Source organism: Gorilla gorilla, chromosome 3, assembly GCF_029281585.2.
Source record: "Gorilla gorilla gorilla isolate KB3781 chromosome 3, NHGRI_mGorGor1-v2.1_pri, whole genome shotgun sequence".
Classification (NCBI taxonomy): Eukaryota; Metazoa; Chordata; class Mammalia; order Primates; family Hominidae; genus Gorilla; species Gorilla gorilla.
The window spans coordinates 187,311,948-187,329,726 of NC_073227.2; the positions used below are offsets into that span (position 1 = coordinate 187,311,948).

General features: G+C 34.6%; 1 long non-coding RNA gene across 1 annotated transcript in view; it reads right to left on the reverse strand.

Annotated features, from left to right (window-relative positions):
• Positions 1 to 1,715, reverse strand: part of LOC129532986 (uncharacterized) — a 110,389-nt gene extending 108,674 nt beyond the window's left edge. The window contains exon 1 of the long non-coding RNA XR_008678976.2: positions 1,680 to 1,715. This is a non-coding gene — a long non-coding RNA (uncharacterized lncRNA). The remainder of the gene's footprint in view (positions 1 to 1,679) is intronic.
• Positions 1,716 to 17,779: the final 16,064 nt, after the last annotated feature.

The window sequence follows — 17,779 nt, forward strand, 5'->3', positions numbered from 1 at the left end:
TTTGAATGAAACTAGTCACTAGGAAATCAAAAGCAAAAATAGATTAAAATCTGCAATTTTGACACATCTAATTAACATAATGAGAGTAAATACAATTATAAATAATATAGTTTGATTGAAAATTGATTATATAAAGGACACTTCTGCAGAGTCATGTTGCAAAGCAGCTATTACAACAAAGTTAAAGATCATTCATAGTTAGTAGCCTACCGCTCATAACTTCCTAAATATGGATTTATATTCATATTTATTTTTAAGATGATAAGTATGTTCTAAAACTGACTGTGGTGACAGTTACACAAACCTGTAAATATAGTAAAATCAGTGAATTGTACATATAAATGGGTGAATTGCATGGTATGTAAATTATCATCTTAATAAAACTTTTCATTTTTATTTTTAAGGCAGTCTCACTCTGTCACCCAGGCTGGAGTGCAGTGGTGCCATCTCAGCTCACTGCAACCTCTGCCTCCCAGGTTCAAGTGATTCTCTTGCCTCAGCTTCCCGAGTAGCTCGGACTACAGGCACACACCACCACGCCCAGGTATTTTTTGTATTTTTAGTAGAGACGGGGTTTCGCCATGTTGGCCAGGCTGGTCTCAAGCTCCTGAACTCAGGTGACCCACCTGCCTCGGCCTCCCAAAGTGCTGGGATTACAGGTGCGAGCCACCACACCTGGCCTATAAAACTTCTTATTTAATAAAAATTTTTGTGAACTTCAAGTTCTGCCTTTTTTAAAGCCAGAAAAATAAAGCGTGATTATAGATTCATCACAGTCTAAAATAATATGTGTCAGGTATTTTGGACAGCCAGGAGTTACAGAACACAGAAAAGCTACAAAATTATACCAGGCTTGTCAACTTGTTCCTGAGAATCAAAGATCAAGACCTACCATATCAAGGCAGGAAGTCATTATTCCAGCACAAATAAAGCCAATTATTGGTTAAAATTAGAAGTGGAACACATCAATAAATAAATACATAAATAAATAAAAACATCCTGATAAAGACTAGAGGGATGTGAGGGGTAGAAAATAGAGTTATGAGACAATTTTAAATGAGAGAATTTTAAAACACTGAAGCCTGAGAGAATGGTAGTCTTTTATTTTGATGTTTTCACTAAAAATGTTAGTAACTCATATTTTCCATGAGTCAAATGAGTCAGTTATTTTAAGTGTTAATTACTGGTTTTATAAATACAAACTATATGACTTTGATGAGTAATCAAGCACAATGATATTGAGCACTTCCCTTAGGTAATGTGGTTTCATTTTCAATGGAGGTAGAAATCTCATTAAAAATAAGTTTAAAAGAAAATAATTTTTTTCTGATGGAGTCAGATCCTAGCGATAATTACAGAGAGAGAGATGTGTGCCCACACATATATACTCAACAAAACTAAATATGAAATAGTGAGACACTAACTCAGGTTAAATTGCTTTCTATTTACTACTCTTCTATTTCAGCCAGTCATATTTTGTAGAGTGATGAGTCATGTAAATACTGAAAAGCACTAATGTGCAAGGCATATACAAAATTGTGGAAGCAAGAAATGGCCTTTTTAATTTTATTATATGGGCATTGCACATTTTAGCATCCTGTTGATTTTTAAATCTTGTATAGGCAATGAATGTAGCACTAAATAAAAGAGAGTCATTTATTAAAGTTCAGGGAACTTACCGGTGTGCTGCTGTTCGCTGTTGTCCTCTGTTGCCATGGTAACAATATCTTCTATGCAAAATGGGGTTGGGTGGTTATAACTACCCACTGTTTCTATGTCTTTGGAAGGGCATGATGTTGTTAAATTGGAAGCATCATAGCTGGGCTTAAATTTAAGAAGTTCAGAAGAGAATCATAATGCTCATTTACAGAAGAGATTTTTTTTTAAACTGTAGACATAATGGGAAGAAAATAGGACTTAAACATATGATAAATTATTAGTAAGGAAAGGTAGGGAAGGAAAAGTTTACAGATTTTGTGTTATCCACTTCTTTACCATTTGATACAATCCCTCATTACTTGAACTAATAATAATAAATTATTTGGCCATTTAAAGAAAATTCACAAGGAAGTGCTATGTATTTTGACTTCATAGAATATATTCTATAGCTTTATGTTACGGCTGATCATCTGTTTAATAAAATTTCAGTGCAGCAAAAAACTCTTGGGGGAAGTTCTATTCGTCTCAAACACTTTGTTGAAATTATATAATTCTGAACTGTATAGTTCCTTTGGAATACTATATTATTTTCTCAATTTTCAATAGTAATCCAATTTCTGTAACTTTCAGCTCGGTGGATTTTGAATAACTAACAGAAAGTATGTAGCTTAGCTCACAGTGAAATACCTTTTTTATTGCTTCTAAGATATTTGTTTCTTGCTATATTGAAGGCACTTGCTAGTCTCAAATAGATTTTCATTTGTCTTCTGCTCAAATAAGTGAGTCATAAAATTGGGTCAGAAAGGGGAATGCCACTGAGTAGGCTTTATTCTATGTATTATCGATCTGACTCTGTAGTAACTGCAGCCCTGATGAAATCTAGTTCTTCATCTACTGCACATCTTCACCTGCCCAGCTGAATGTAGCTTGAGACAAATACAAGATGATACTGATTAGCCACATTCTAAATTTGTGACTATGAATATTGACTGAGCATTAATATTGTCTGACAATGTTGCTACTTCCTTATTTTTTTTTCTTTTTCTTTTTTTTTTTTTTTGAGATGGAGTCCTTCTCTGTCACCCAGGCTGGAGTACAGTGGCACAATCTCGGCTCACTGCAGCCTCCACCCCCCAGGTTCCAGCAATTCTCCTGCCTCAGCCTCCCAAGTAGCTTAGACTACAGGCACGTGCCACCACACCTGGCTAGTTTTTGTATTTTTAGTAGAGAAAGGGTTTTGCCATGTTGTCCAGGCTGGTTTCGAACTCCTGGTCTCAACTCATCTGCCCGCCTCGGCCTCCCAAAGTGCTGGGATTATGGGTGTGAGCCACCATGCGGCCTATACTTCCTTATTTAGACAATTATTTCACACTATCCCTTCTGTTTTCTCTGACCTCCTCTTTTTCTACTCCCACCTTTCCACCCTTTTCTAGCTACAGTGTCCTCCTTACAGTTCTTTCTTATGCAATTTTGTTTTAATGACTTCTGTGTTCCATTCTCCCTCTCCCTGGAATACCATTCCTCCATATATTCGCATGGTTAACCACCGTAAGTGTCTTCAAATCTTTACTTAAATGTTGCCCTCCCAGTGAACTGTTCTCTGGAACTTCTATTTAAATTGTCATATGGCCAAAATTTCTGCACACACTTACCTGGCACTTCTAATCCCCGTTACTTTTCTCTAGTTTTTGCATTGCTCACATCATCTTCTATCATACTACTTAATTTAATATTAATTATATTCCTAGTTTTTGGGCAGTCCCCTCAGTAGCATTTACACTCCAAAGGATAGGAGTTTTTGTGTGTCTTATTGATCGGTTTGATATTTAAATGTTTCCCAAGCACGAAGAAGTTATTTAATAGGCATTTATTAGATACATAATTGAATAAATAAGTTTGTTATCTGCCTGCTTTCCAGGTTTTATTCCTCTCAAGTATATAGTGCCCGGTTTTTTAGAATGATACCAAATATATTTTCTCTTTGGAGTTCTGAATGAAGCTTTAACATAGGCCACACCAAATTAGACCACCACTTTGATTTTGGTTTATAAAATGCTGTTGTGTACATTTTTGCTTTATTTGTATTGTTAAAAACCAGTGTTGTTATTCTGTAATAGTTTAAATTGACTCATAATCACATATATCAACTAGGCTCCAAATGTTTTGATACTTTTAATTGATCTTTAGTATGTTTCTGGAAAATTAGTGTTGTTAGGTATGGCTAAAATGTTTGCTCAAGAGAGCAATATGGCTATTACCAAATACAGTTTTGAGCAGATACTATCATTGTGCTGTGTACATATACCTACTTACATTTAGTTCTTTAGTGACAAATCCTGTAGTGAACAAAACACAAAAGGTTTTATGTTATAATTCCTACAGTTTTTGTTGTTATTTAATATCTGATTCAATTTCTTTTTGAAAAAATGGCAGAATTAACTTAAAATACATGTGCAATGTATTTAATTTCTTTCTTTCTTTTTTTTTTTTGAGACGGAGTCTCGCTCTGTCACCCAGGCTGGAATGCAGCAGCAGGATCTCGGCTCACTGCAACCTCTGCCTCCCGGATTCAAGCAATTCTCCTGCCTCAGCCTCTCGAGTAGCTGGGATTACAGGCACGTGCCACCATGCCCAGCTAATTTTTTTGTATTTTTAGTAGAGACAGGGTTTCATCATATTGGCCAGGCTGGTCTTGAACTCCTGACCTTGGGATCCACCCACCTCGACCTCCCAAAGTGCTGGGATTACAGGCGTGACCCTCCGCGCCCAGCCAGCTTTTTAATTTCTACTTAAATTCAATGTACTGCATGAAATTCTGTTTTCCATCTACTTTATTCTAAGACTCCATTTATGCGTGTGTATGCAGATAAGAAAAATGTATGTTTGTATTTGTTGGTTTATTTATTTAAAACATTATGTTAGGCATTCAATAAATGAATCCTGGTGATATAAATATAAATAAACCATAATGTTGCACCAATGCTTCTGTTTGGAAAAAATTAACCGTGACAGTCCAGTTGGAAATAGAGACACACCAACATATAATTACAATAAAATATAGTGAATATGGCAAATAATAAAGATATATTTTTACATAAGAATTTTAAAATCTAATAGAAGAACAAAGAGACAAGGAGAATTAGAAGCAAAGATGGCTGTCAGGATTTTGTTTGAATATAATCTATAGTTATTTCATTAATCAAGATGTAAGAATGCTACAACAGTAGTTGACTTTTTAAAATGAGACACATTGAGATGATGCATTGATTTTGATGAGCTAGTGTGATTTTTCTAATAGATATTTCTAATAAGAAGCTTTAAAGGTTTATCCAGAATTAGTGAAAGGGGTTGTGAAAAGAGGTAAGGATTTAGGATTAATAAAAATATAGCTCATTTGAAGAGAGGGGACATAATCGAGTTAAAGTAAATGTGATGGTGATTGTCAACTAGAAGGACCATCCCACCTTGAGGTATATATATCTAAACCTGGTGAGTGCATGGTGTAAGATTATTATGTGATTTATAAGAGAATATTTAGTATTGTTAGTTTATGAACTATATATTTGGAAAACAGGCCGGGCGCGGTAGCTCACGCCTGCAATCCCAGCACTTTGGGAGGCCGAGGCGGGCGGATCACGAGGTCATGAGATCTAGACCATCCTGGCTAACATGGTGAAACCCCGTCTCTACTAAAAAATACAAAAAATTAGCCCGGCGTGGTGGCGGGCTCCTGTAGTCCCGGCTACTCAGGAGGCTGAGGCAGGAGAATGGCATGAACCCGGAAGGCAGAGCTTGCAGTGAGCCGAGATTGCACCACTGCACACTCCAGCCTGGGCGACAGAGAGAGACTGTCTCAAAAAAAAAAAAAAAAAAAAAAAAAAAAAAAAATATATATATATATATATATACACACACACATATATATATATAAAATAGTATAAACTACAGAACATAAATATGCAAAAAGTTGTCTTGACTGATTGAGAAGGCAATCTAGTTATTTGCAACCAGACTCTTCATAAATGCTCTCTATGGGCGGACATATTTTTTAAAAACTCCTGTGGGTAAATTGTTTCTATTTATATAAAAATGTAAAACAACAGAATTAAAAATAAAATCCTAGAAATTAAATCCAGGATTTCGCTGAAATCGTTCAATCAGAAGTACTCATGGTAGATTTGGGTACTTTTCCTAGAGTTGAAGAGAAGCAGCATTGTGTAAGTACACTAGGCAGTGTTGTATTAACAGAATTTATTGGAGCAATGAAGGATCTGCTGAAGCAGATTGTTTTGCTAGAAAGTTTCTGTTCCCATATCATAGCTAAAGTAGCATTTTCCTAGAAACAGAGTTAATAGACACAACTTCCCAATTCCCAAATTCCATGTAGGGCACTATGTTCCCATAACCAGCTGTTGTAGAGATCCCTTCCTCATTCCCAGGTTTTGATGAAAGTGGCTAATTTTGGAGCTAACAGTTTACAAATGAGCATCATGATTTATTAACAGATATAGCAGTGTCCTTAGGGTTCAAAGTGCATATTTGGCGGGGAGTCATTGTTGGTTTCAGTTCAGGCCTTGCTCTGGCAGCCCTTCTAATTATTTGTAAGTATCTGACACCTTATATTAAAACCATTTTTATTTAAAATAGCTAAAGTGTGGTTTTTAATGTCTGCAACTCATATTGTGTTTGGTACCAAAAGTAGGTCTATGTAACAGATATTTTTGGATGGGAATGTAATCTGTTTTATTGAAGTCAGTGAGAATCTGATTGATGTTATAGGACAGGAAGCTGGTGTTCCATGCTACGTAGAGCTGAACCCTGATTATTTGTGTTTAGCTGGAATAAATTGTCCTTTGAAAACAACTTGAATAGGTGGAGTGATAAATGACATAGTAAAATATGATAGGTATGATAGATACAAGTTAGGCTGTCCTGTGCAAAACAGAAGTAAAATATCAGGTTATACACTTTAAGTTATCTCCAGGGATAGTGACTGATCCAGAGATTTGTTATGATTTCTTGAAGATAATCTCTTAAACTTTTAAGCTCCAGGGCTCATACAGCCAAAATTAAGACCTAGAGTTTGATCCAGCAAATTTCTGAAGTAAATGTAGAATGACTTCAAAGCATTTTATGAAATAGTTAAGACATTCACTTGTGAATTGTCAAGCCGACATTTTACAATTTTTTTAAATTGTAAAATTTTACAAAATTTTCAATAATTCTGAGTACACTGCAAACCAAGTATCTCTTTTCTGTGCCAATAGAAATAGTTCCTAATTTTCTGTTTAAAGAGGGTTGCCTGAAACAATACCAAATCCCTAGGGATATCACAGAGATTACTGCATAAATCTTAAATAAAATAAAAGTTGAGGAAACATTACAAGATCCTTTTGCTCAGTTGTTTTGTCTGTGATAAAAGATATTTATTCCTTGAAAAATTAATGTAAGTTTATTAAAAATTAGATAATGCCTCCAATTGAATATGGTATTTATACTGGACAAAATGGTATACAGGTATTAACTGGAGAATAATTAATTTTTACTTCAAACAAATAAATAGAAGAATTCTGCTTTCATTTGACGAGGACAGCAGAACACATTTCTGCTTTTCTCAAGCATATATCAACTCTCCTGGGAGAAACTGATCATTTCATCATGCCATAGAACATCATGTTGGTTCAATGCATTGGTGATATCATGTTTACTGAACTTAGTGAATAGAAAACAGCAGGTATCTGTATGTATCTAGATGGGGTACGTATATGGCAAAAAGCGGCCTCTTGCTTGAGTAGAGTTTCTTAGGATTCAGTTGTTATGATACCTGAAATACTGATTCAAATGTGAAAGATAAATTGGGTGGTCCCCTGTACACTCTACCATTATGAAAGATATACTGTGCTCATATATGAAAGCATCAAATACCATGTTTGGGCACACTTCTTTGGCTCAACTGCTGTGATTATGGTGTGCCTTTATGGAGTTTTTTATGCGTATTTGCTTGTGGTCCATTATATTTCATGAAACTGTAAATTTATAATTTTCATCAAATTTGGAAACTTTTCAGCTATTAGTTTTTCAAATATTTTGCTTCCCCTTCCTCGCCCAACCCCATTTTTCCTCTCCATTTGGGACTCCAGTTACATCTAAAGTAAACTGCTTGATTTTTTTCTCACATGATGCTTTTTTCATTTTTTCTTCAGACATTTTTCTCTCTGTGTTTTAATTTGGACTGGTTTATTGTATGTCTTCAAATGTATTATTTATTAACCTTTTCTTCAATGATGTTAAATCTGCAGCTAACTCCACCCAGTGTATTTTTATCAGATACTATGTTTTTCATCTCTAGAAGTTTAATTTGGATCTTTCTATAACTTCCCTTACTTGCTTAATTATGTTCATGTTTTTCCCTATATTTTGAATATGTGGTATGTATTTGTAATTGCTCTTTCAATGTCTTTATCTGACAATTCTGTCATTTATTCTTATGTATCTACTAATTAATATTCTCTTGATTATGGATTATATTTAGTTTATTTGCATGCCTGATCACTTTTGTTAGATGTCACATTTTGTGATTTGTATTTTTTGATGATATATTTGTATTTCTTCAAAGAGTATTGGGCTTTTACTGCAATGTAGCTGAGTTACTTGGACTCAGTTTGGAACGTTAAGGCTTACTTTTCAACTTTGTTAGGGTAAATCCAGAGTAGTTTTTAGCTTGGGGCTAATTTCTCCTCACTGTGAAGGCAATACCCTTTGAGGACTCTACTTCTACTTGATACTCCATGTAGTAGGAGGTCTTTTCATCTTACTGATGAGAACATAAAAAGTCAATAAGTCCAATAAGTCTGTGTGAGCTCTTGGGAATTTTCCACCTACTTTCTGGCAGTAACTTTTTTGTTTTATGTCTTCTATATAGTTTCCTCACAACATGGACAGATCAGCAGCCAGCTAATCACTTGTATAGACTCCCTACATATACATGATGGTTTTTCTCTCTCTCTTTCTGTGTGTACATGTGTGGCAACCAGGGGCTGCAGCAGAGGGAATGGGGGGATACTGGCCAAAGGGTAGAAAGTTGCAGTTACAAGTAAGTTTATTGCCATGCTGTTTACAATAGGAAAGACATGGAATCAACCTTGGTATCCATTAATGGTGGATTGAATAAAGAAAATGTGGTACATGTACACCACAGAATACCATGCAGCAATAAAAAAGAATGAAATCATATCATTTGCAGCAACATGGATGGAGCTGGAGGCCATAATCCTAAGTGAACTAATGCAAGAACAGAAAACCAAATAAATACTGTATTGACTTATGTTCAACATGCAGGTCTATCTTATAAGTAGAGGCAAAACATTGAGCACACATGGACATAAACATGGGAACAGTAGATACTGCAGACTATTAGAGGGGGAAGGGAGAGAAGAGGGTATAGGTTGAAAAACTACCTATTGGCTACTCTGCTCACTACCTGGGTGCAATATACTCATGTAATAAACCTGCATATGTATCTAAATAAAAGTTGAATTAAAAAAATGATGAGTAAGTTCAGGAGTAAGTAGAGCATGATGACTACAGTTAATAATACTGTATTGTATACTTGGAAGTTGCTGAGACAGTAGATTTTAAGTACTGTCGCCACACACACAAGGTAACAATGTGAGATGATAGATATGTTAACAAGCTTGATTGTAATTATTTCATAATGTATGTGTATAGCAAAAGATTATGTCGTGCACTGTAAAATACACAATTTTATTTGTGAATTATATCTCAATAAAGCTGAAAATAAAAAAAGAAAGACAACTACATCCATTCAATACCTGAATTAAAAGGTAAAGCAGATTTAAGAACTATTTGTACTCTATTTTTAGCATACTTGGATTACACTTTTAGGATAGCATAATGATCAAAATGTAACAATTTTTTTCTCAGTTCTTGTTTTCAAATCTTGATCCAGTCTTCATCATGAGTATGTAAAAAGAATAAAGTCTATTTTTTTCCTTTTCTCTCATCTCCAAAATGCTAGTAAAAATAGTTCTGTGAAAATTAAATGACAATGTACATTAATCACCTTACATAGATCTTGGCAAAGCAATTTCCAAATAAACACGAGCTACTACTAAATGGGCAGCCCTTAACATATTTGGCGCTAAGTTCTTACTATAGATGTCAAATTGGCATTTGTGTGCACTTTCTCTTTGGCTTATGGGTTCCTTAGACTCAACAGCATAAAGTAACAACACTGGTAATTCAACAGATATTTCAGCCATGGAATGGCTGTGCTTCCAAAGTTAACTGAAGTAGTTAAATCTCAGCCAGAATGAAAAAGAGGATTTTATTACTGTCCTAATTGCTGGCCTTATATGAAAGTCAGTGATAGGACTTACAGATTGTAGATAGAAACATACTTCTATATGTGACTTTTCCCCATTCTCTGAATTGAATATTAGCATTTCTGCCTTCGATTTCCCACCGCTTGCTATTTGCAACACATTTTGTTTTCCCAAATAAATAAGACTCTCTGGTGGCACCTTGAAGATAATTCAAGGAAGAAATAGAGTTAAACAAGTTAGCAATTATGATTAAATTAAATCTATATTACACACTGATTAATTTGTGTTCAGTTCACAGTTTTTCTTTAAACATTATTTGCCTTTTTGTTGTCATTTGTGAGAAAATGCTTAAGGTTTAAGCACATGAATGACAAATTTTCTTAAGATTTCAGTAAGTGCTCGATCATTTTAAGATATAAGTTCTGCCAACTGTTGTCAGCAGCAAATTGTACACCTTTTAATATCACAGCATGGTTCATATTTTCTATGATCAATTAAACTCTAAGAGTATATAAACTTAATTATACCAAAACTAACTTTTACATATGGATCCCTTTGACAAGAAACCTGTGAAGGGTTTGAGGTTTACCAGACAACCTGGCATACCAGTTGAATGTCAGTATTCCATGGTTTATAACTTTAATTTTATTCAGAGTTTACAAAATAATATTTACTTGAAAATATCAAATTTGGATATTTTTTGATAACTGTTGAAAATTTGTTCATCATGTGATGCAAATTATTTTTTCCTTTGTATTTATCCACATAGTAACTTCCTTTTGAATCTAGTGATACATAATAAAATAAAAATGGAATGGGTCCCTGTAGTAAATAATAAAACTTATGTTCTTGATGGTTTTAATTTTGTCTTCATCACTGGAAAACACATTTTTATTAACTAATACGTATGTGGTATTAAATGTATTTATTTCTTCCCATTAAAATATTAATTCTAATGTTTTCAAATGATTTCACATTACATACAACCCCAAATCAATTTGAAATTAAATTTGTTTTACTTTTAATTTCCAAATTCAAGGGTAAATCAGTTTAAGAACTATTTGTACTGTATTTAAAAATAGAGTTTTATAAATTACATATAGTAGACATGTTTTACTATATATAGACTATCATATTAAAGAAGACTGTATTATTTCACACTACTTCTGAAATTGAATTAACAAATTTTTTTTTCTTCCGAAAAAACCTAGATGTGAAGATAGAAAGCGAAAGGTTAAAATAATACCCTCGTGGTTTTCTTTTTTTTTTTTGAAATGTAAGTCTTTCCAAAACCTATTTTATTTTATTTATTATATTTTTATTATACTTTAAGTTTTAGGGTACATGTGCACAATGTGCAGGTTTGTTACATGTGTATACATGTGCCATTTTGCTGTGCTGCACCCATTAACTCGTCATTTAGCATTACGTATATCTCCTAATGCTATCCCTCCCCCCTCCCCCCACCCCACAACAGTCTCCAGTGTGTGATGTTCCCCTTCCTGTGTCCATGTGTTCTCATTGTTCAATTCCCACCTATGACTGAGAACATGCGGTGTTTGGTTTTTTGTCCTTGTGATAGTTTGCTGAGAATATTGGTTTCCAGCTTCATCTATGTCCCTACAAAGGACATGAAATCATTTTTATGGCTGCATAGTATTCCATGGTGTATATGTGCCACATTTCCTTAATCCAGTCTATCATTGCTGGGCATTTGGGTTGGTTCCAAGTCTTTGCTATTGTGAACAGCACCGCAATAAACATACGTGTGCATATGTCTTTATAGCAGCATGATTTATAATCCTTTGGGTATATACCCCGTAATGGGATGGCTGGGTCAAATGGTATTTCTAGTTCTAGATCCCTGAGGAATCGCCACACTGACTTCCACAGTGGTTGAACTAGTTTACAGTCCCACCAACAGTGTAAAAGTGTTCCTATTTCTCCACATCCTCTCCAAAGCACCTGTTGTTTCCTGACTTTTTAATGATTGCCATTCTAACTGGTGTGAGATGGTATCTCATTGTGGTTTTGATTTGCATTTCTCTGATGGCCAGTGATGATGAGCATTTTTTCATGTGTCTTTTGGCTGCATAAATGTCTTCTTTTGAGAAGTGTCTGTTCATATCCTTCGCCCACTTTTTGATAGGTTTTTTTTTCTTGTAAATTTGTTTGAGTTCATTGTAGATTCTGGATATTAGCCCTTTGTCAGATGAGTAGGTTGCAAAAATTTTCTCCCATTTTGTAGGTTGCCTGTTCACTCTGATGGTAGTTTCTTTTGCTTTTCAGAAGCTCTTTAGTTTAATTAGATCCCATTTGTCAATTTTGGTTTTTGTTACCATTGCTTTCAGTGTTTTAGTGATGAAGTCCTTGCCCATGCCTATGTGCTGAATGGTATTGCCTAGGTTTTCTTCTAGGGTTTTTATGGTTTTAGGTCTAACATTGAAGTCTTTAATCCATCTTGAATTAATTTTCATATAAGGTGTAAGGAAGGGATCCAGTTTCAGCCATCAGTTGTTTTCTATATATAGAAAAATAGAAAGGTAAATGATAGACAGGTAGGTAGGTTGATCAATAGATGTATTTGCTGTTGTTTGGTTTTATTTAGTACCCATAGTAAGAATTATGTTTTGTACCAGGACATGGACACACACACCCGCCCCCAACACACACAGACACACATTGGGACACACACATAACAAAATTTTAAAAAATAATCTTTATCCATTTTATAAGGAGTGTGATAGGAAGAATAGTGGACATCAAAGGTTTCCATGTCCTAGTCACCAATACCTGTAAATAGGTTACATGGCAAAGGAGAATTAAGTTTGCACATGGAAATTAATTTGCTAATCAGCTGACTTGAAAATAGTGAGATTATCATGGATTATTCAAGTGGATCCAATGAAATCACAAATCCTTAAATGTGGAAGAGTCACAGTCAGAGAGGGAGATGTGATAAAAGACTTAGTTAGAAGTGATTCCCACCACAGCTCTGAAATTGAGACCTCAAGACCTTCAGTCAAAGATGGCAGAGTGTGAGATTTTACCCAGTTGTTTTCCTGGGGGGGACAGAGATAATTAAAAGTAGTGAATCTACATCAGAATTAGTTGTAAGCTATTCACAGTCCAGGTTTCCAGCCTCAACTCCAGAGACTGAAATTTAGTACATCACAGTAAGCCTAAACATTGTTTTGAGTTTTTGATTTCGTTGTTGCTCTTGTTTTTCAACTGTTCATGTGATTTTGATGTAACCAAGTTTGGGAAATACAGAATTAAAACACTCGTGATTCCCAAAGGACCATGGCAGTGAGGGGTGCAGTGATGTGAAAAATGGGCATACCAAAATCACCTGGGAAATTTTTTCCTAATTTCATCTGATTCTTCATCTACACCTAGTAACTCTGTGTAATATAGTGATATCACTTCAGAAATTTGGGAATAATTTAAAGATTTGTGTAATTGGATAAAGATCCCCAGGTAAGTTTCAATATCCCTCACTGCTTTTACAACAATTGAACTACAGATTTGGTAGAACTAAGGAGAAAACCCTTTAAAAAATGTTTAATGAAGGTTTTTTTTTGTTGTTTTTTTTTTAAATGCACTAGACATTAGTGAAACCAAAATGGGGAGATAGCATAAGGGACTGACAAACACTCTAAGAAGGGAGCCAAATGAGGGAAGCTGGGAGGACAGCCACGTTCAATATGCCTGTATGTATCATGTCATAGTTATGACAGGAATTGTGAGGCACTTTAGGAAGCTTTGGTGATTCCTTTTGAAATGTAGCAAGGTCTGCAATACCCTCCCTACCCCAATCATTTAAAAGTTGCAAAGGGCTAAGTTAAAACAAGGAATGGTAGGCAATGGAAGACTGATCTTAGGTTTTTATAAGAGAAAGCACTGACATTAGGATAATTATTTTACGGCTTATCTTGATGAAACATCAGCAGTACATTTAAGTCTGTTTTATGCATTAGACTTGTTGTAAAAGGGATTATGATGACTTAAGTAAAGATTGCATATCGTACCTCATTCAGAGGTGCTTTAGAAAGAAGACTAAGGTTAGCTGATTTGTTCGTAAATGTTTACTTGAGCTGGGATCGCAATGTAAAGCCCTTTATGAGAATAACTTCTTACGTACGTAAAAATGCATTGTAAGCTGTCACTGTTATTTCGAATTCCCTGTTACGTAACTAGGAGAAAGGTATAATTCAAAATACAAGGGACTACACTGCCAAACATTTTTTGAACCAATTTTGAAAAGATTATTTCCTCCAACTAGTATATTTTAACCTGAATTTCTGTCATTGTCAGGCTGTCATGCTTCCTCAGGCCACTCCATTAGGTCACAGAGACCGTATCTTACATATGATGTGGTAAACTATGTAGGGGTAACATATGACTCCCCAAAACCAGTTGCTTGCAACAACAAAGGCTTGTATTTTGCTCATAACACAGAACACAGTCCACTGTGACTCACCTGTGGCCCTGCTGCATGTCATCTTCATTTTGGGACCAAGCTTTTCTCATCAACCTCTTCCTAGAATATCACCAGTCATCATATCATTGTGGAATAAGAAAAGGATGGAAAAATGCATCTATACATATGTATATATGTGTGTGTGTGTGTATATATATATATATATATATATATGGAGAGATAGATACACACACATATACAAATATACACACATAGATACACAAACTTGCATGGGTGTGTGTGCATGTGTAGTGTATGTAATAAAAAGTCATTTTAAGAATGTAACAAAATTATAGTTTCATGTTGTATAAAGAAGCAAATAGAGACTAACTGTGTCTTAAATCAGTGATGTGCTGGAGCCAGCTTGCAATGGCTTATAAGAGCTTATTATTGACACCTTTTCCCAACTCCATATTTATCCAGAGATAGCACATTGGTAGCTTGAAATCAGCCAGGTGGGAGCACTTACAATGCAACACTGCAAATCAGGGCTGGCTGGGATCTCTTTTCCCTGCAACATACCACTGCTTAAATGTAGCAAACATACAGCTAAATGATATTCCTCAGAGTAGAGTACGGGCGTTAGAAGTTTGCTTAACACTATGAGGGAGTTAGTTAGGATCTGAAGATCATCAGGGCTGAGCCACAGGCAGAAATCATCAGGCTGTCTGTCACTTTAGCTTGTGTATGCTGCAAAGGAGACGGGAGCAGAAAACTGTTGTCTTTCAGGACAAAAGTCTAGCTGCACCACCTGGTTAGCTGCAAACACAAATCAAATAACTAAATTTACTTTTCTAGCTCCTTGCACACAATGTTTACACAAGGAACCTCAATGGACTCATATATTTTAAAATGTTTACTCTTGATATATGGGGTTCTTTCTACACACCACCTGCTTACATTCTGCAATGAAGTTAATGATCCTTTTAAATCCAGGATAGAACAGAGACCTGATACAAATTTACTCATGGTACATTTGTTTTTGTAATGTTTTCTTTTTAAAAAATGTCATGACTATTTGCCTGAGAATGTATTTCTTACATTAAGCTTATTCATAGACTTTACCAGAATTGTATAATAAATGCTTTAAAATTCATTTCAAGTGGATTTATACTCCTATCTGTGTATATGTAGGTCTTGTCCTCATACGTAGCATCAGCAACAGCAGAAAGAAAATATATTACAAAGCTACACTTTAAATTATTAAAATTTTATATAATTTAAGTTATCCAAATTATAATAACTTTTTCTAAATATTTTCACACCAAAACTCTTCCTTAGAGGTAACTATATTAAAAGCTTTTATGCATCTAAGACTTTTGTTTCTTAAAGCAATATCATATTGATGCTAATAAACAAGTAGGTAGCATTTAGATGGACAAGAACATATATATTTTTTTAGAAAAGGCGATCATTCAATGCATATTTTCTGAAGTGTTTTAAAATTAACAATAGCTATCACATATTCCTTTTAATATATAAATATTCATTTTTATAGATATTAATTTATTGATTATTATTGGGCTATTTCAAAACATTGGAATCTTAAACAGAGTTGCAGAAATATTCTTTATGCACATAGGTTTGTATGTATATATATCTTTGCGTACTCGTGCTAATGTATCTGTAGGAAAAATTCTTGATAGTCATATTAGTGAAAAATTAAAATAAGTATGGATTGAATTAATTTGTATAGTTAATTAATCCTGTTCTATGTATCAGTTGTTCACACATATTAAAAAGGATCCATGCAAACTGCAGGTACAAATTCACTGCTTAGCATGTCCTTCTCACACTTCAAAGGCATAAATCTCATATACAAATGTGTATTATTTGATAAAATGGTCATAAAATTTCCATGATAAAAATAGTATATATTTTTAGAGATGACAGAGAAGCACTACTGTATTCCCTGCTGAAGCAAATGTAGAAAATATAGGTTCATTCGGGGGTCACCATTGACAAGTGCTTTACTTCACTTGATCTTAGGCAAAAGGCTGAGAAGTGATAATTGCCTTGCTTAAGTCCTAAATATTTATCAGTTTTTTTGGAGGAAACCTGACCTAAATTGGAGCAGGAAGAAAATAATATACTTTGCAAAGTATTGCACTTATAGTCTTTTCCACATCTTTAAAAAATATATAAAAAAAGTTAACGTAGTTTAGGCCAGGTAGCTCATTTAGAGTATAAACCATCTTAAATATTGAGGGATGTTTCAGTTTCAATGTTTATGTGTGGGGCAGAGGGCAGCTATGAACATTTCACATACACTAGTAAAAGCAGAGATTTTTTAAATGACAAATTAATTATTTTAGGAACTAAGCTCATGGGAGTATGATAATTTTTTCAAAGTGGATGTTAAGTCTGGATAAAAGTATTGTTCTGTTTTGTTGCCTTGTGTTTATCTTAAATTGAATGTAACTTCTAAAGATAAATTAAAGGACTTGCTACTTTAACTAATGATATTTAAATTAAAACAACTTCATCAAAGCATTCAAATTGGAAAGGGAGAAATACAATTATGTCTGCTCACAGATAACATGCTCTTATATGTAAAAAATTTTAAAGATTCCACACAGAAACTAAATTATTTAATTTAGTAAATTAAATTACTATTTAGTAAATGAATTTAGCTAAGTCACAGGATACAAAATCAGTGCATAGAAATCAGTTGTGTTTCTATAAACTAACATGAACATTTCAAAAGTAAAATTAAGAAAACAATTTCATTTACAGTAACATCAAAAATAATAAAAATTCTGGCCGGGCGCAGTGGCTCACGCCTGTAACCCCAGCACCTTGGAAGCCAAAGCGGGCAGATCACCATGTCAGGAGATCGAGACCATCCTGGCTAACACGGTGAAACCCCATCTCTACTGAAAACACAAAAAATTAGCCAGGCGTGGTGGCGGGCGCCTGTAGTCCCAGTTACTCAGGAGGCTGAGGCAGGAGAATGGCATGAACCCAGGAGGTGGAGCTTGCAGTGAGCCGAGATCACGCCACTGCACTCCAGCCTGGGCGACAGAACGAGACTCCGTCTCAAAAATGAATAGATAGATGATAGTTAATAAAAATTCTTAGGAATAAGTCTAACCAAGAAAAGGAAAGACTTATATGCTGAAAATTCCAAAATTTTGGCCAAAGTAATTAAAGACGACACCAATAAATGAAAAGATATTCCACATTCATGATTTAGAAAATTTAATATTGTTAAGGTGTCAGTACTAATTAAAGTGATCTACATATTCAATATAATCTCTACCAAACAATGTTTGTGTGTGTGTGTGTGTGT